The 15,379-nt window shown below is 36.0% G+C and overlaps 4 non-coding genes across 4 annotated transcripts; all 4 read right to left on the bottom strand.

Moving 5' to 3' along the window:
- Positions 1–4,476: 4,476 nt before the first annotated feature.
- LOC135773068 (U1 spliceosomal RNA) lies at positions 4,477–4,641 on the bottom strand. Its single transcript, XR_010543399.1, has one exon. It is a non-coding gene; the product is annotated as a U1 spliceosomal RNA (small nuclear RNA).
- Positions 4,642–5,423: 782 nt separating this feature from the next.
- On the bottom strand, positions 5,424–5,614 carry LOC135773033 (U2 spliceosomal RNA). Its single transcript, XR_010543367.1, has one exon. It is a non-coding gene; the product is annotated as a U2 spliceosomal RNA (small nuclear RNA).
- Positions 5,615–11,274: 5,660 nt separating this feature from the next.
- Positions 11,275–11,439, bottom strand: LOC135773070 (U1 spliceosomal RNA). The gene has a single exon (XR_010543400.1). It is a non-coding gene; the product is annotated as a U1 spliceosomal RNA (small nuclear RNA).
- A 782-nt stretch (positions 11,440–12,221) lies between these two features.
- LOC135773035 (U2 spliceosomal RNA) lies at positions 12,222–12,412 on the bottom strand. The gene has a single exon (XR_010543369.1). It is a non-coding gene; the product is annotated as a U2 spliceosomal RNA (small nuclear RNA).
- Between the last annotated feature and the right edge of the window lie 2,967 nt (positions 12,413–15,379).

The raw sequence follows: 15,379 nt of genomic DNA, 5'->3' as shown, positions 1-15,379 counted from the left end.
ATCTCCATTTAAGAATTGTCAGATATTCACTAGAAAACAAGACAAAAACAGTAAGTAAGATATTAATTTACTTTTTTCTTTCAAACATAAATTTACAGACGGCTGGAAATTTTTAATAAAATAACTAGACATACCTATTCGGGTCTGCTCCCGTTTGCTGTGATGACGGGGGACTTAGTCCAAAGCACATTTTGAGGAATACTTACACATTTTACTTCTTATTTCTTTGAAATTAATTACACTATGTATTAAAAATGTCCCGACTGCGAACCTGATAAAACCCAGGTAAAAAGCAAATACAAATAAACCATTTTGATTTAGCAAAAGTTTACAAATAAATGCACTCCTTGCACACAACAAGCACGTCTAGTTACCATTCATATTTTGCGTGATTTAAGTTTCGTCGCATACATTTTGGAAGGCACACGATAAAAACAAAATAAGGCTTTTAATGTATGCCGACCTCATTCTCCGTTGAGGGCTTATCAATCATAATAAACGCTGTTAACTCTTCTCATTGAATGGTCTAAATCCAATGCTGGTAAAGAAATCAAATGTGCATTTAAACGCAACAAGCAAGCCGTAAAGCAATGGATGCAGGCAAACAAACGAGGAATAGCACATACACCACGATTAGATCATCGGGTCGCATACTTTGGAATTAATAAGAAATAATTATTCAGTCTAAAGAAATAAGAAGTAAAATGTCTAAGTATTTCTCCAAATGTGCACACTCATTACAATAAACGGGAGCAGACACGAATAGTTATGTATGTCTCGTTATTTTATTTAAAATTGATAAGCTGTCTAACATATGATATATTTTGATAATACGAAATGCTAAAAAAATAATATAACACCAATCGACAATATCTGTTATTGTTATTTTTACAAGTAAATTCATGTGTAGGAGAAAACAAAGCAGCTGTCAGTCCATACTATATTGAGTGGCCATCGTAGTGGTGCAACCTGAACGATGTTTTCCCTACTTCCGGTCAAAGCCGCCATTTTGTGAAATAGGCATATAGGTGACGCTGGAGCACGCGGCCATTGTCTCTGTTCAACAAAACAAGTGTATATATACACATACGCATATTTTTCCTCAATCAATCACCGAATACAAGGTGCAATTCGATGCCAACTGACCCTTCTCTCTGGTTTCATGTTTGTAAGGAAAATTAAGGGGGAAATTACGATAGCATTTCAGCCAAACATTCATTCGTGCCACGCTGCTTTTCTTTGAACGAAAAAAAACCCTCTGCTCCCCCTACACAATTTCTTCTCCTGTTATTTTATGCTTAAAACAAGCAAATAAATCTGACTACAGGGTTAGAAAAAATTCGTGAACTTTTCCCATAAACACTTAATTCAAGAAAAATTGTCCCACCCCACTGGCCATTTTTTATCCACAATACACATTCGATGTCTGCAGGCACCATTGTCTTTGTTCAACGCAAACAATTCTGTTGCGTTTTTCTTTGAACGAAGTGCTCCGCCTAGATAATTTGACCCATATTCACATGGGTTTGTTTCTCGTTTTTTTTCTTTGAGAACAATCTATATAGCGCCTTCCACAATCGTTTTGGTGTTAGCTTTACGTAAAATAGAAACACAGAAAAGTACTGAGCGATGGAGAGACCACGAACGCGGAACGTATTATGGACCACGGATTGGCAAACAAACTGGCAACCACGCACTAAAGAAGCAAACTCTGATTTTAAACTCACCTTATTTGTCCCCGGAAAGCGCCAGAGTCGATGCACGGAGTGGACGGAACAAGCCTCGCTTCCATAGCCGAAGGTCAAAAATCCATTTAAACGTGTAGTCCCCGGTGTCCACTCGATCTTACCCAAAAAGCCGAGAAGCGATACCGCAATGGCATCCGGAGAAGGTGCTGGCTGTCGGGATGGAGGTTAGCGGGTCAGAGGTCCGGCACTGAAGGTCTGCGTTCATTATTCACCGTGTGCATTTCACTCTATATCCACTTTCTAATGTATAGCACTTGATAAGGATTAACAGTTTAAAAACAGAAATGCAAGACATCAGAAAATACATTTATTTTTTACTTTCATAACATGAGAGGTGTCATACAATAACAAATATGAGCTTTAAAATCACATTCCTAAGTTAAAAATATACATAAAAATAGATATATGGATCATTACACAAATCACTACTCAAAGGAAATATGTTAAATAACTGCTTCAATATTAATTAACAATAACATTTGGCCAAGGCAGTCCTTGTAAATAGACATATAAATAGACAAATAAAATCATGACATATATGCCATAGAGCCTGAGATAGAGAAAAATAATAAGGAATTCTGCTTTTACTACCATCTCAGAAATATTGCCAGAATTAGAGGTTTTGTCTCAAGACAGGACTTAGAGAAACTTGTTCATGCTTTCATCACCAGCAGGGCCGATTATTGCAATGGTCAATGGATTTAAAAAGTACTGTTTCTTGTTTAAAAACCACTTCATGGCTACAATACATGACAGATATGCTAATCGAATATGAAACCGATTACTCGGATCAATAGGATCAGGTCATTTAGAAAAAACAAGGGTTCACTCAAAACAAGGTGCATCAGCATTCAGTTATTATCAGCTTTCAGAAGAGATCAGATGTGCTTCAACAGTAGACACTTTTAAATCTAGATTAAAAACACATCAGTTTAACTTTGCATTTACTGAATGATTTAAAACAGTACGAATAAAACAGTACAAAAGAATAAAACAGTATGAACCTTACCTGTTATAAAGGGAATGAAGCTTACGGTATGGTGCTTACCTGCAGAAATAAATAAAGTACAATAAGAACACACAGAACTTCAATTTTCAAAATTATTTTAACATTAAATGATGATTATTTTACTGGTTTACCTGTTTGTGATTACCACAGAATCCCGTCACCTGGCTGCGGTCTTCATTTGGTGAACGGTTCTTCACTCATAATTGACCTATACAAGAAATAGAGAAGAATAATAAGCAATTCTGCTTTTACATGTAGATGTGTGCCCCAAGAACACAGACACACCGGCTCCAAAAAGTTTAAACAGTACACATTTCTGTTATTTTAATGTGGCAAATGTGTCAGCTTTAAAAGAAGCATACATTACCTTTTAAAGAGGAAATACCTTTTGCATGAAATACCTTTACTCCCAGCATAAGCAAGCAATTTTCAAAATGCTTTTAAAAGTAAATAGTGATTATTTTACTTGTTTACCTGTTTGTGATTACCATGGAATCCTGTCACCATCATTTTTAAGCTTGTAAAGCAAATAATGAAATATTGACTTAGTAGGAAAAAATATTTTGGAAGTATCGTGATAAATGATGAAGAAAATATTTTGCAAAGTGATGGTTAGCACACGGTTGATGGTACCTATTAAATTCCATCATATTTTTTTATTCCTACTATGGAAGTCAATGGTGACTATCTGCTGTGGGTTTACCATCATTCCTCAAAATACCTTCTTTTGTGTTACTCAGAAAAAAACTAATCCTCGTGTTGTTGTAAGCCTGTATGCATGAGTAAATGATGACAGAATTATCATCATAAATTGAAATATCCCTTTAAACTGTATTTCCCCCCCTTAAACCTAAACTTATTTTCTTACAGCAAGTCATTTAGGTAATCAAGAAAATACTTTACCCGTTGTCTTTGTGAGTTAAACAAATACAGCTACGCTTCCAGGTCTGTCGACGTTGCTGTGGTTTTTCGACAGCTGTAGTATGAAGGGTAGCGAATGAATGAATACATTGCAAAAAATCATTTCTTACTTGTTATTTCGAACTGTTTTAACTATACAAATATCTAGAAAGTCTTAAAATAAGATGCATTTTTTGATGAGCAAAATGCCCTAAGAAAATAAACCTAGCCTTTAGGGAGAAAAAACTCAGAATTTGGGCTTAAAACAAGCAAATAAATCTGCCAAAGGGGTAAGAAACAAATCTAGATATAAACACTTAATTCAAGAAAAATTGTCGTAGCCCATTGGCAGATTTGTTGGCTTGTTTAATGTACATGCATGTACAATATTTCAATTTGTCTTGTATTTATTAGCATTTTGTATTGCCCAACGCTGTCTAGGTTGTTTAACTGTTGTCATTTTCTTATAAAAGCCTTTATAATTTATTAGTTTGGATGATTGCCATTCCCGAGAACCTCTTATATTGGAAGTAAAAGAATCATCTAAGCATTATTTTGTGCTCTTAGACATGTAGCCGTTTGATTGTGGTTCTATTTAATGGCTAGTCTATTCGTTTGTAATGGTCAAACGGTTATTAGATTTTCACTGACAGCCCAAATACAGCCTTGTTTTAGCCTAGACACTTATTCGCTGTCTATTAAAAGTTATGTAGTCGTTGAATAGCCGCTTTTTTGATGACTAATGTATTCTTGGGCCGTGGTTAGACGTCTCTTGGATTTTACGTAAAACGACAAGCGAATCTATTTTTACACAAAGGTCAGGGGAGAGCGCGAACGCAGTCCCCCACTATCAGAAATTTTGCAGTCGAGATTCCCACATTTGGGGAATTCGCAAAGGGTCAGCCCAACCGGAGTGCAATGGCTGAGCCTCGCCCTGGGTGAACCACCTTCATGATCATGGTGTCTCCCCTGCCAGGTAAGTATGAGCGACACCCTTTGAGGCCAGACGGCCGCATCTTCCTGTGACCGATCACATCGACGGCGCCCCCGGAGGCCGTCCGACTAACATTTCATTTACTGTGTGTGACCAGGTGGAAAGCGCACGAAGCCACGTCTGAGACCAAACATTCTTCGAGATCTACCCTGTTTTTATTCCGTTTCCAGCCCGGTTGAACCGTGTAGAGTGAAATATGTGAAACAATTTAAATCAAATGGATTTAAATTGCGCATTCAAATATATGGTTTCGTTATTACAAAGTAACTTTACGTGGAATAGAAACAAAGAAATGTACAGAGCAATCAAGAAACAACGAAAGCATAGCAATTTTAGAACGTGGATAAATAAAAACACAGGGCTCAATGACTTACCCGTTGTCGTTGTGAATTAAACAAGTACAGCTATGCTTCCAGGTCTGTCGACGTTGCTGTGGTTTTTCGACAGCTGTAGTATGAAGGGTAGTGAAAAAAGTTTTCAGGTGTTTTTAACATTCCAATCGGTCTCGTTCGCTTTTGTTGCGCCTTCAGCTGTGTCGAGGATGTTTAATTCGTCCTCGTATCACCTCCGCAAACTTGTAAAGAAATTAATTAAATACATTACAAAAACATTTCTTTATCAGCGTGTTCATTTCCACGCAAGCTTTTCGTTAAACCAATAAAGCCAACGAAATCACAGCAATTTTAAAACACACGGATTAGAAAAAACACCGTCATTCACGCACAAAAGAAGCAAATTCTTTTTTTATACTTGACTTATTTATCCCCGAGATGGGGAGCGCACCATTCATGGAAACACTGCAATACCATGTTGATGCATGGAGTGGAAGGAGCAAGCTCCGCTTCCATTTCCGAAGGTCAAAAATCCATTTAACATATAGTCCCCGGATAGGAGACGTATCAGACATTAAACTGATAAGAACAGATACTACACTTGATCTTAGCCAAAAGGCCGAGAAGCGATACCGGAATAGACGCAGCCAAAGGGGGAGCCGGCGAAGGCGCTGGCTTTTGGGGTGGAGGCTAGCGGGCATTTAACTCTATACGTTCTCATTGTATAACCCAGAGGTAGAACGTTGAGCTAGCAAATCAGAAGTTCATGTTTTAATGCAGGATCTGATCCACGCTCATGAGAGAGAGAGAGATAGAGAGAATTTAGAATTTTCAAAAAACCTTTATTACAAATTAAAACATTTTCATAACCTCAAATCAGAAAAAACAAAGAAAAAAATATATATAGTAACGGAAATAACAAAAAAAATAAGCCAACAAAGGAGCAAAGAACAAATCATCTTCAATAACCAGACACAGAGCTCCTCCATAATACCAAATCAATTCAAAAGAAAGAAGATCATTCATTGCTTTAAAGTATCTAAAACCAATAAGGATTCTAGATTTAACTTATTTTAAAAACTGCTAATGTATCATGGCTTCCGGGTCTGTCAACGTTGCTGTGGTTTTTCGACAGCTGTAATATGAAGGGTAGAGTGAAAAAAAAATTTAAGTGTTTTGAACATCCCAATTTGTTCGTTTACTTAGTATTTTCTTAATGTTTTCGAGTTAAAAAATAATTCTTAAATCGAGATACATTTACTTAATAAGCAAAGTGGCTTAGAATTTAAGTCTTGTTTACTGAAATAAATTCTAAAATGTAATAGGTTAAGGCTTAAAACAAGTAAAAATATCTGCCAGTGGGGTAAGAAAAATAAACCTAAATTGAGTTTATTATTGAATTAAGTTGAAACTAGAATTAAGTTTATTTTTCTTACCCCGCTGGCAGATATTTTTTATTTGTTTTAAATATAAACCTGTTGATTTTTATAATTTATTTCAATTATTACAAAGTATGCGATCTGATTTTTTTAATCGCGGTGTTTCTTTTATTCCTCGTTTCTTTTCCGTGCATTTGCTTTATTTATTTATTTTTGCTTGTTGCATTTAAATGCACATTTGATTTGTTGCCACATTATTATGTGTTAATGTATTTTTTAACATGTTTATCAACAAAAAGTGCGTTATTATAATTAATTATATAGCTGTGAAATATATACAAGAATTCCCAGCAAAAACAAAACGTTTTTATAACAATTTTCTATTACAATACATAATATCTTAAGCCACTTTGCTTACCAAGTAAATGTATCTCCATTTAAGCATTGTCAGATATTCACTAGAAAACAAGACAAAAACAGTAAGTAAGATATTAATTTACTTTTTTCTTTCAAACATAAATTTACAGACGGCTGGAAATTTTTAATAAAATAACTAGACATACCTATTCGGGTCTGCTCCCGTTTGCTGTGATGACGGGGGACTTAGTCCAAAGCACATTTTGAGGAATACTTACACATTTTACTTCTTATTTCTTTGAAATTAATTATGCATACACTATGGATTAAAAATGTCCCGACTGCGAACCTGATAAAACCCAGGTAAAAAGCAAATACAAATAAACCATTTTGATTTAGCAAAAGTTTACAAATAAATGCACTCCTTGCACACAACAAGCACGTCTAGTTACCATTCATATTTTGCGTGATTTAAGTTTCGTCGCATACATTTTGGAAGGCACACGATAAAAACAAAATAAGGCTTTTAATGTATGCCGACCTCATTCTCCGTTGAGGGCTTATCAATCATAATAAACGCTGTTAACTCTTCTCATTGAATGGTCTAAATCCAATGCTGGTAAAGAAATCAAATGTGCATTTAAACGCAACAAGCAAGCCGTAAAGCAATGGATGCAGGCAAACAAACGAGGAATAGCACATACACCACGATTAGATCATCGGGTCGCATACTTTGGAATTAATAAGAAATAATTATTCAGTCTAAAGAAATAAGAAGTAAAATGTCTAAGTATTTCTCCAAATGTGCACACTCATTACAATAAACGGGAGCAGACACGAATAGTTATGTATGTCTCGTTATTTTATTTAAAATTGATAAGCTGTCTAACATATGATATATTTTGATAATACGAAATGCTAAAAAAATAATATAACACCAATCGACAATATCTGTTATTGTTATTTTTACAAGTAAATTCATGTGTAGGAGAAAACAAAGCAGCTGTCAGTCCATACTATATTGAGTGGCCATCGTAGTGGTGCAACCTGAACGATGTTTTCCCTACTTCCGGTCAAAGCCGCCATTTTGTGAAATAGGCATATAGGTGACGCTGGAGCACGCGGCCATTGTCTCTGTTCAACAAAACAAGTATATATATACACATACGCATATTTTTCCTCAATCAATCACCGAATACAAGGTGCAATTCGATGCCAACTGACCCTTCTCTCTGGTTTCATGTTTGTAAGGAAAATTAAGGGGGAAATTACGATAGCATTTCAGCCAAACATTCATTCGTGCCACGCTGCTTTTCTTTGAACGAAAAAAAACCCTCTGCTCCCCCTACACAATTTCTTCTCCTGTTATTTTATGCTTAAAACAAGCAAATAAATCTGACTACAGGGTAAGAAAAAATTCGTGAACTTTTCCCATAAACACTTAATTCAAGAAAAATTGTCCCACCCCACTGGCCATTTTTTATCCACAATACACATTCGATGTCTGCAGGCACCATTGTCTTTGTTCAACGCAAACAATTCTGTTGCGTTTTTCTTTGAACGAAGTGCTCCGCCTAGATAATTTGACCCATATTCACATGGGTTTGTTTCTCGTTTTTTTTCTTTGAGAACAATCTATATAGCGCCTTCCACAATCGTTTTGGTGTTAGCTTTACGTAAAATAGAAACACAGAAAAGTACTGAGCGATGGAGAGACCACGAACGCGGAACGTATTATGGACCACGGACTGGCAAACAAACTGGCAACCACGCACTAAAGAAGCAAACTCTGATTTTAAACTCACCTTATTTGTCCCCGGAAAGCGCCAGAGTCGATGCACGGAGTGGACGGAACAAGCCTCGCTTCCATAGCCGAAGGTCAAAAATCCATTTAAACGTGTAGTCCCCGGTGTCCACTCGATCTTACCCAAAAAGCCGAGAAGCGATACCGCAATGGCATCCGGAGAAGGCGCTGGCTGTCGGGATGGAGGTTAGCGGGTCAGAGGTCCGGCACTGAAGGTCTGCGTTCATTATTCACCGTGTGCATTTCACTCTATATCCACTTTCTAATGTATAGCACTTGATAAGGATTAACAGTTTAAAAACAGAAATGCAAGACATCAGAAAATACATTTATTTTTTACTTTCATAACATGAGAGGTGTCATACAATAACAAATATGAGCTTTAAAATCACATTCCTAAGTTAAAAATATACATAAAAATAGATATATGGATCATTACACAAATCACTACTCAAAGGACCTATGTTAAATAACTGCTTCAATATTAATTAACAATAACATTTGGCCAAGGCAGTCCTTGTAAATAGACATATAAATAGACAAATAAAATCATGACATATATGCCGTAGAGCCTGAGATAGAGAAAAATAATAAGGAATTCTGCTTTTACTACCATCTCAGAAATATTGCCAGAATTAGAGGTTTTGTCTCAAGACAGGACTTAGAGAAACTTGTTCATGCTTTCATCACCAGCAGGGCCGATTATTGCAATGGTCAATGGATTTAAAAAGTACTGTTTCTTGTTTAAAAACCACTTCATGGCTACAATACATGACAGATATGCTAATCGAATATGAAACCGATTACTCGGATCAATAGGATCAGGTCATTTAGAAAAAAACAAGGGTTCACTCAAAACAAGGTGCCTCAGCATTCAGTTATTATCAGCTTTCAGAAGAGATCAGATGTGCTTCAACAGTAGACACTTTTAAATCTAGATTAAAAACACATCAGTTTAACTTTGCATTTACTGAATGATTTAAAACAGTACGAATAAAACAGTACAAAAGAATAAAACAGTATGAACCTTACCTGTTATAAAGGGAATGAAGCTTACGGTATGGTGCTTACCTGCAGAAATAAATAAAGTACAATAAGAACACACAGAACTTCAATTTTCAAAATTATTTTAACATTAAATGATGATTATTTTACTGGTTTACCTGTTTGTGATTACCACAGGATCCCGTCACCTGGCTGCGGTCTTCATTTGGTGAACGGTTCTTCACTCATAATTGACCTATACAAGAAATAGAGAAGAATAATAAGCAATTCTGCTTTTACATGTAGATGTGTGCCCCAAGAACACAGACACACCGGCTCCAAAAAGTTTAAACAGTACACATTTCTGTTATTTTAATGTGGCAAATGTGTCAGCTTTAAAAGAAGCATACATTACCTTTTAAAGAGGAAATACCTTTTGCATGAAATACCTTTACTCCCAGCATAAGCAAGCAATTTTCAAAATGCTTTTAAAAGTAAATAGTGATTATTTTACTTGTTTACCTGTTTGTGATTACCATGGAATCCTGTCACCATCATTTTTAAGCTTGTAAAGCAAATAATGAAATATTGACTTAGTAGGAAAAAATATTTTGGAAGTATCGTGATAAATGATGAAGAAAATATTTTGCAAAGTGATGGTTAGCACACGGTTGATGGTACCTATTAAATTCCATCATATTTTTTTATTCCTACTATGGAAGTCAATGGTGACTATCTGCTGTGGGTTTACCATCATTCCTCAAAATACCTTCTTTTGTGTTACTCAGAAAAAAACTAATCCTCGTGTTGTTGTAAGCCTGTATGCATGAGTAAATGATGACAGAATTATCATCATAAATTGAAATATCCCTTTAAACTGTATTTCCCCCCCTTAAACCTAAACTTATTTTCTTACAGCAAGTCATTTAGGTAATCAAGAAAATACTTTACCCGTTGTCTTTGTGAGTTAAACAAATACAGCTACGCTTCCAGGTCTGTCGACGTTGCTGTGGTTTTTCGACAGCTGTAGTATGAAGGGTAGCGAATGAATGAATACATTGCAAAAAATCATTTCTTACTTGTTATTTCGAACTGTTTTAACTATACAAATATCTAGAAAGTCTTAAAATAAGATGCATTTTTTGATGAGCAAAATGCCCTAAGAAAATAAACCTAGCCTTTAGGGAGAAAAAACTCAGAATTTGGGCTTAAAACAAGCAAATAAATCTGCCAAAGGGGTAAGAAACAAATCTAGATATAAACACTTAATTCAAGAAAAATTGTCGTAGCCCATTGGCAGATTTGTTGGCTTGTTTAATGTACATGCATGTACAATATTTCAATTTGTCTTGTATTTATTAGCATTTTGTATTGCCCAACGCTGTCTAGGTTGTTTAACTGTTGTCATTTTCTTATAAAAGCCTTTATAATTTATTAGTTTGGATGATTGCCATTCCCGAGAACCTCTTATATTGGAAGTAAAAGAATCATCTAAGCATTATTTTGTGCTCTTAGACATGTAGCCGTTTGATTGTGGTTCTATTTAATGGCTAGTCTATTCGTTTGGAATGGTCAAACGGCTATTAGATTTTCACTGACAGCCCAAATACAGCCTTGTTTTAGCATAGACACTTATTCGCTGTCTATTAAAAGTTATGTAGTCGTTGAATAGCCGCTTTTTTGATGACTAATGTATTCTTGGGCCGTGGTTAGACGTCTCTTGGATTTTACGTAAAACGACAAGCGAATCTATTTTTACACAAAGGTCAGGGGAGAGCGCGAACGCAGTCCCCCACTATCAGAAATTTTGCAGTCGAGATTCCCACATTTGGGGAATTCGCAAAGGGTCAGCCCAACCGGAGTGCAATGGCTGAGCCTCGCCCTGGGTGAACCACCTTCATGATCATGGTGTCTCCCCTGCCAGGTAAGTATGAGCGACACCCTTTGAGGCCAGACGGCCGCATCTTCCTGTGACCGATCACATCGACGGCGCCCCCGGAGGCCGTCCGACTAACATTTCATTTACTGTGTGTGACCAGGTGGAAAGCGCACGAAGCCACGTCTGAGACCAAACATTCTTCGAGATCTACCCTGTTTTTATTCCGTTTCCAGCCCGGTTGAACCGTGTAGAGTGAAATATGTGAAACAATTTAAATCAAATGGATTTAAATTGCGCATTCAAATATATGGTTTCGTTATTACAAAGTAACTTTACGTGGAATAGAAACAAAGAAATGTACAGAGCAATCAAGAAACAACGAAAGCATAGCAATTTTAGAACGTGGATAAATAAAAACACAGGGCTCAATGACTTACCCGTTGTCGTTGTGAATTAAACAAGTACAGCTATGCTTCCAGGTCTGTCGACGTTGCTGTGGTTTTTCGACAGCTGTAGTATGAAGGGTAGTGAAAAAAGTTTTCAGGTGTTTTTAACATTCCAATCGGTCTCGTTCGCTTTTGTTGCGCCTTCAGCTGTGTCGAGGATGTTTAATTCGTCCTCGTATCACCTCCGCAAACTTGTAAAGAAATTAATTAAATACATTACAAAAACATTTCTTTATCAGCGTGTTCATTTCCACGCAAGCTTTTCGTTAAACCAATAAAGCCAACGAAATCACAGCAATTTTAAAACACACGGATTAGAAAAAACACCGTCATTCACGCACAAAAGAAGCAAATTCTTTTTTTATACTTGACTTATTTATCCCCGAGATGGGGAGCGCACCATTCATGGAAACACTGCAATACCATGTTGATGCATGGAGTGGAAGGAGCAAGCTCCGCTTCCATTTCCGAAGGTCAAAAATCCATTTAACATATAGTCCCCGGATAGGAGACGTATCAGACATTAAACTGATAAGAACAGATACTACACTTGATCTTAGCCAAAAGGCCGAGAAGCGATACCGGAATAGACGCAGCCAAAGGGGGAGCCGGCGAAGGCGCTGGCTTTTGGGGTGGAGGCTAGCGGGCATTTAACTCTATACGTTCTCATTGTATAACCCAGAGGTAGAACGTTGAGCTAGCAAATCAGAAGTTCATGTTTTAATGCAGGATCTGATCCACGCTCATGAGAGAGAGAGAGATAGAGAGAATTTAGAATTTTCAAAAAACCTTTATTACAAATTAAAACATTTTCATAACCTCAAATCAGAAAAAACAAAGAAAAAAATATATATAGTAACGGAAATAACAAAAAAAATAAGCCAACAAAGGAGCAAAGAACAAATCATCTTCAATAACCAGACACAGAGCTCCTCCATAATACCAAATCAATTCAAAAGAAAGAAGATCATTCATTGCTTTAAAGTATCTAAAACCAATAAGGATTCTAGATTTAACTTATTTTAAAAACTGCTAATGTATCATGGCTTCCGGGTCTGTCAACGTTGCTGTGGTTTTTCGACAGCTGTAATATGAAGGGTAGAGTGAAAAAAAAATTTAAGTGTTTTGAACATCCCAATTTGTTCGTTTACTTAGTATTTTCTTAATGTTTTCGAGTTAAAAAATAATTCTTAAATCGAGATACATTTACTTAATAAGCAAAGTGGCTTAGAATTTAAGTCTTGTTTACTGAAATAAATTCTAAAATGTAATAGGTTAAGGCTTAAAACAAGTAAAAATATCTGCCAGTGGGGTAAGAAAAATAAACCTAAATTGTGTTTATTATTGAATTAAGTTGAAACTAGAATTAAGTTTATTTTTCTTACCCCGCTGGCAGATATTTTTTATTTGTTTTAAATATAAACCTGTTGATTTTTATAATTTATTTCAATTATTACAAAGTATGCGATCTGATTTTTTTAATCGCGGTGTTTCTTTTATTCCTCGTTTCTTTTCCGTGCATTTGCTTTATTTATTTATTTTTGCTTGTTGCATTTAAATGCACATTTGATTTGTTGCCACATTATTATGTGTTAATGTATTTTTTAACATGTTTATCAACAAAAAGTGCGTTATTATAATTAATTATATAGCTGTGAAATATATACAAGAATTCCCAGCAAAAACAAAACGTTTTTATAACAATTTTCTATTACAATACATAATATCTTAAGCCACTTTGCTTACCAAGTAAATGTATCTCCATTTAAGCATTGTCAGATATTCACTAGAAAACAAGACAAAAACAGTAAGTAAGATATTAATTTACTTTTTTCTTTCAAACATAAATTTACAGACGGCTGGAAATTTTTAATAAAATAACTAGACATACCTATTCGGGTCTGCTCCCGTTTGCTGTGATGACGGGGGACTTAGTCCAAAGCACATTTTGAGGAATACTTACACATTTTACTTCTTATTTCTTTGAAATTAATTATGCATACACTATGTATTAAAAATGTCCCGACTGCGAACCTGATAAAACCCAGGTAAAAAGCAAATACAAATAAACCATTTTGATTTAGCAAAAGTTTACAAATAAATGCACTCCTTGCACACAACAAGCACGTCTAGTTACCATTCATATTTTGCGTGATTTAAGTTTCGTCGCATACATTTTGGAAGGCACACGATAAAAACAAAATAAGGCTTTTAATGTATGCCGACCTCATTCTCCGTTGAGGGCTTATCAATCATAATAAACGCTGTTAACTCTTCTCATTGAATGGTCTAAATCCAATGCTGGTAAAGAAATCAAATGTGCATTTAAACGCAACAAGCAAGCCGTAAAGCAATGGATGCAGGCAAACAAACGAGGAATAGCACATACACCACGATTAGATCATCGGGTCGCATACTTTGGAATTAATAAGAAATAATTATTCAGTCTAAAGAAATAAGAAGTAAAATGTCTAAGTATTTCTCCAAATGTGCACACTCATTACAATAAACGGGAGCAGACACGAATAGTTATGTATGTCTCGTTATTTTATTTAAAATTGATAAGCTGTCTAACATATGATATATTTTGATAATACGAAATGCTAAAAAAATAATATAACACCAATCGACAATATCTGTTATTGTTATTTTTACAAGTAAATTCATGTGTAGGAGAAAACAAAGCAGCTGTCAGTCCATACTATATTGAGTGGCCATCGTAGTGGTGCAACCTGAACGATGTTTTCCCTACTTCCGGTCAAAGCCGCCATTTTGTGAAATAGGCATATAGGTGACGCTGGAGCACGCGGCCATTGTCTCTGTTCAACAAAACAAGTATATATATACACATACGCATATTTTTCCTCAATCAATCACCGAATACAAGGTGCAATTCGATGCCAACTGACCCTTCTCTCTGGTTTCATGTTTGTAAGGAAAATTAAGGGGGAAATTACGATAGCATTTCAGCCAAACATTCATTCGTGCCACGCTGCTTTTCTTTGAACGAAAAAAAACCCTCTGCTCCCCCTACACAACTTCTGCTCCTGTTATTTTATGCTTAAAACAAGCAAATAAATCTGACTACAGGGTAAGAAAAAATTCGTGAACTTTTCCCATAAACACTTAATTCAAGAAAAATTGTCCCACCCCACTGGCCATTTTTTATCCACAATACACATTCGATGTCTGCAGGCACCATTGTCTTTGTTCAACGCAAACAATTCTGTTGCGTTTTTCTTTGAACGAAGTGCTCCGCCTAGATAATTTGACCCATATTCACATGGGTTTGTTTCTCGTTTTTTTTCTTTGAGAACAATCTATATAGCGCCTTCCACAATCGTTTTGGTGTTAGCTTTACGTAAAATAGAAACACAGAAAAGTACTGAGCGATGGAGAGACCACGAACGCGGAACGTATTATGGACCACGGACTGGCAAACAAACTGGCAACCACGCACTAAAGAAGCAAACTCTGATTTTAAACTCACCTTATTTGTCCCCGGAAAGCGCCAGAGTCGATGCACGGAGTGGACGGAACAAGCCTC

This window comes from Paramisgurnus dabryanus, chromosome 9 (genome assembly GCF_030506205.2).
Source record: "Paramisgurnus dabryanus chromosome 9, PD_genome_1.1, whole genome shotgun sequence".
NCBI classification, from domain to species: domain Eukaryota; kingdom Metazoa; phylum Chordata; class Actinopteri; order Cypriniformes; family Cobitidae; genus Paramisgurnus; species Paramisgurnus dabryanus.
The sequence above is the reverse complement of the archived record's forward strand: the minus strand, read 5'-3'. Positions and strand labels throughout refer to the sequence as shown.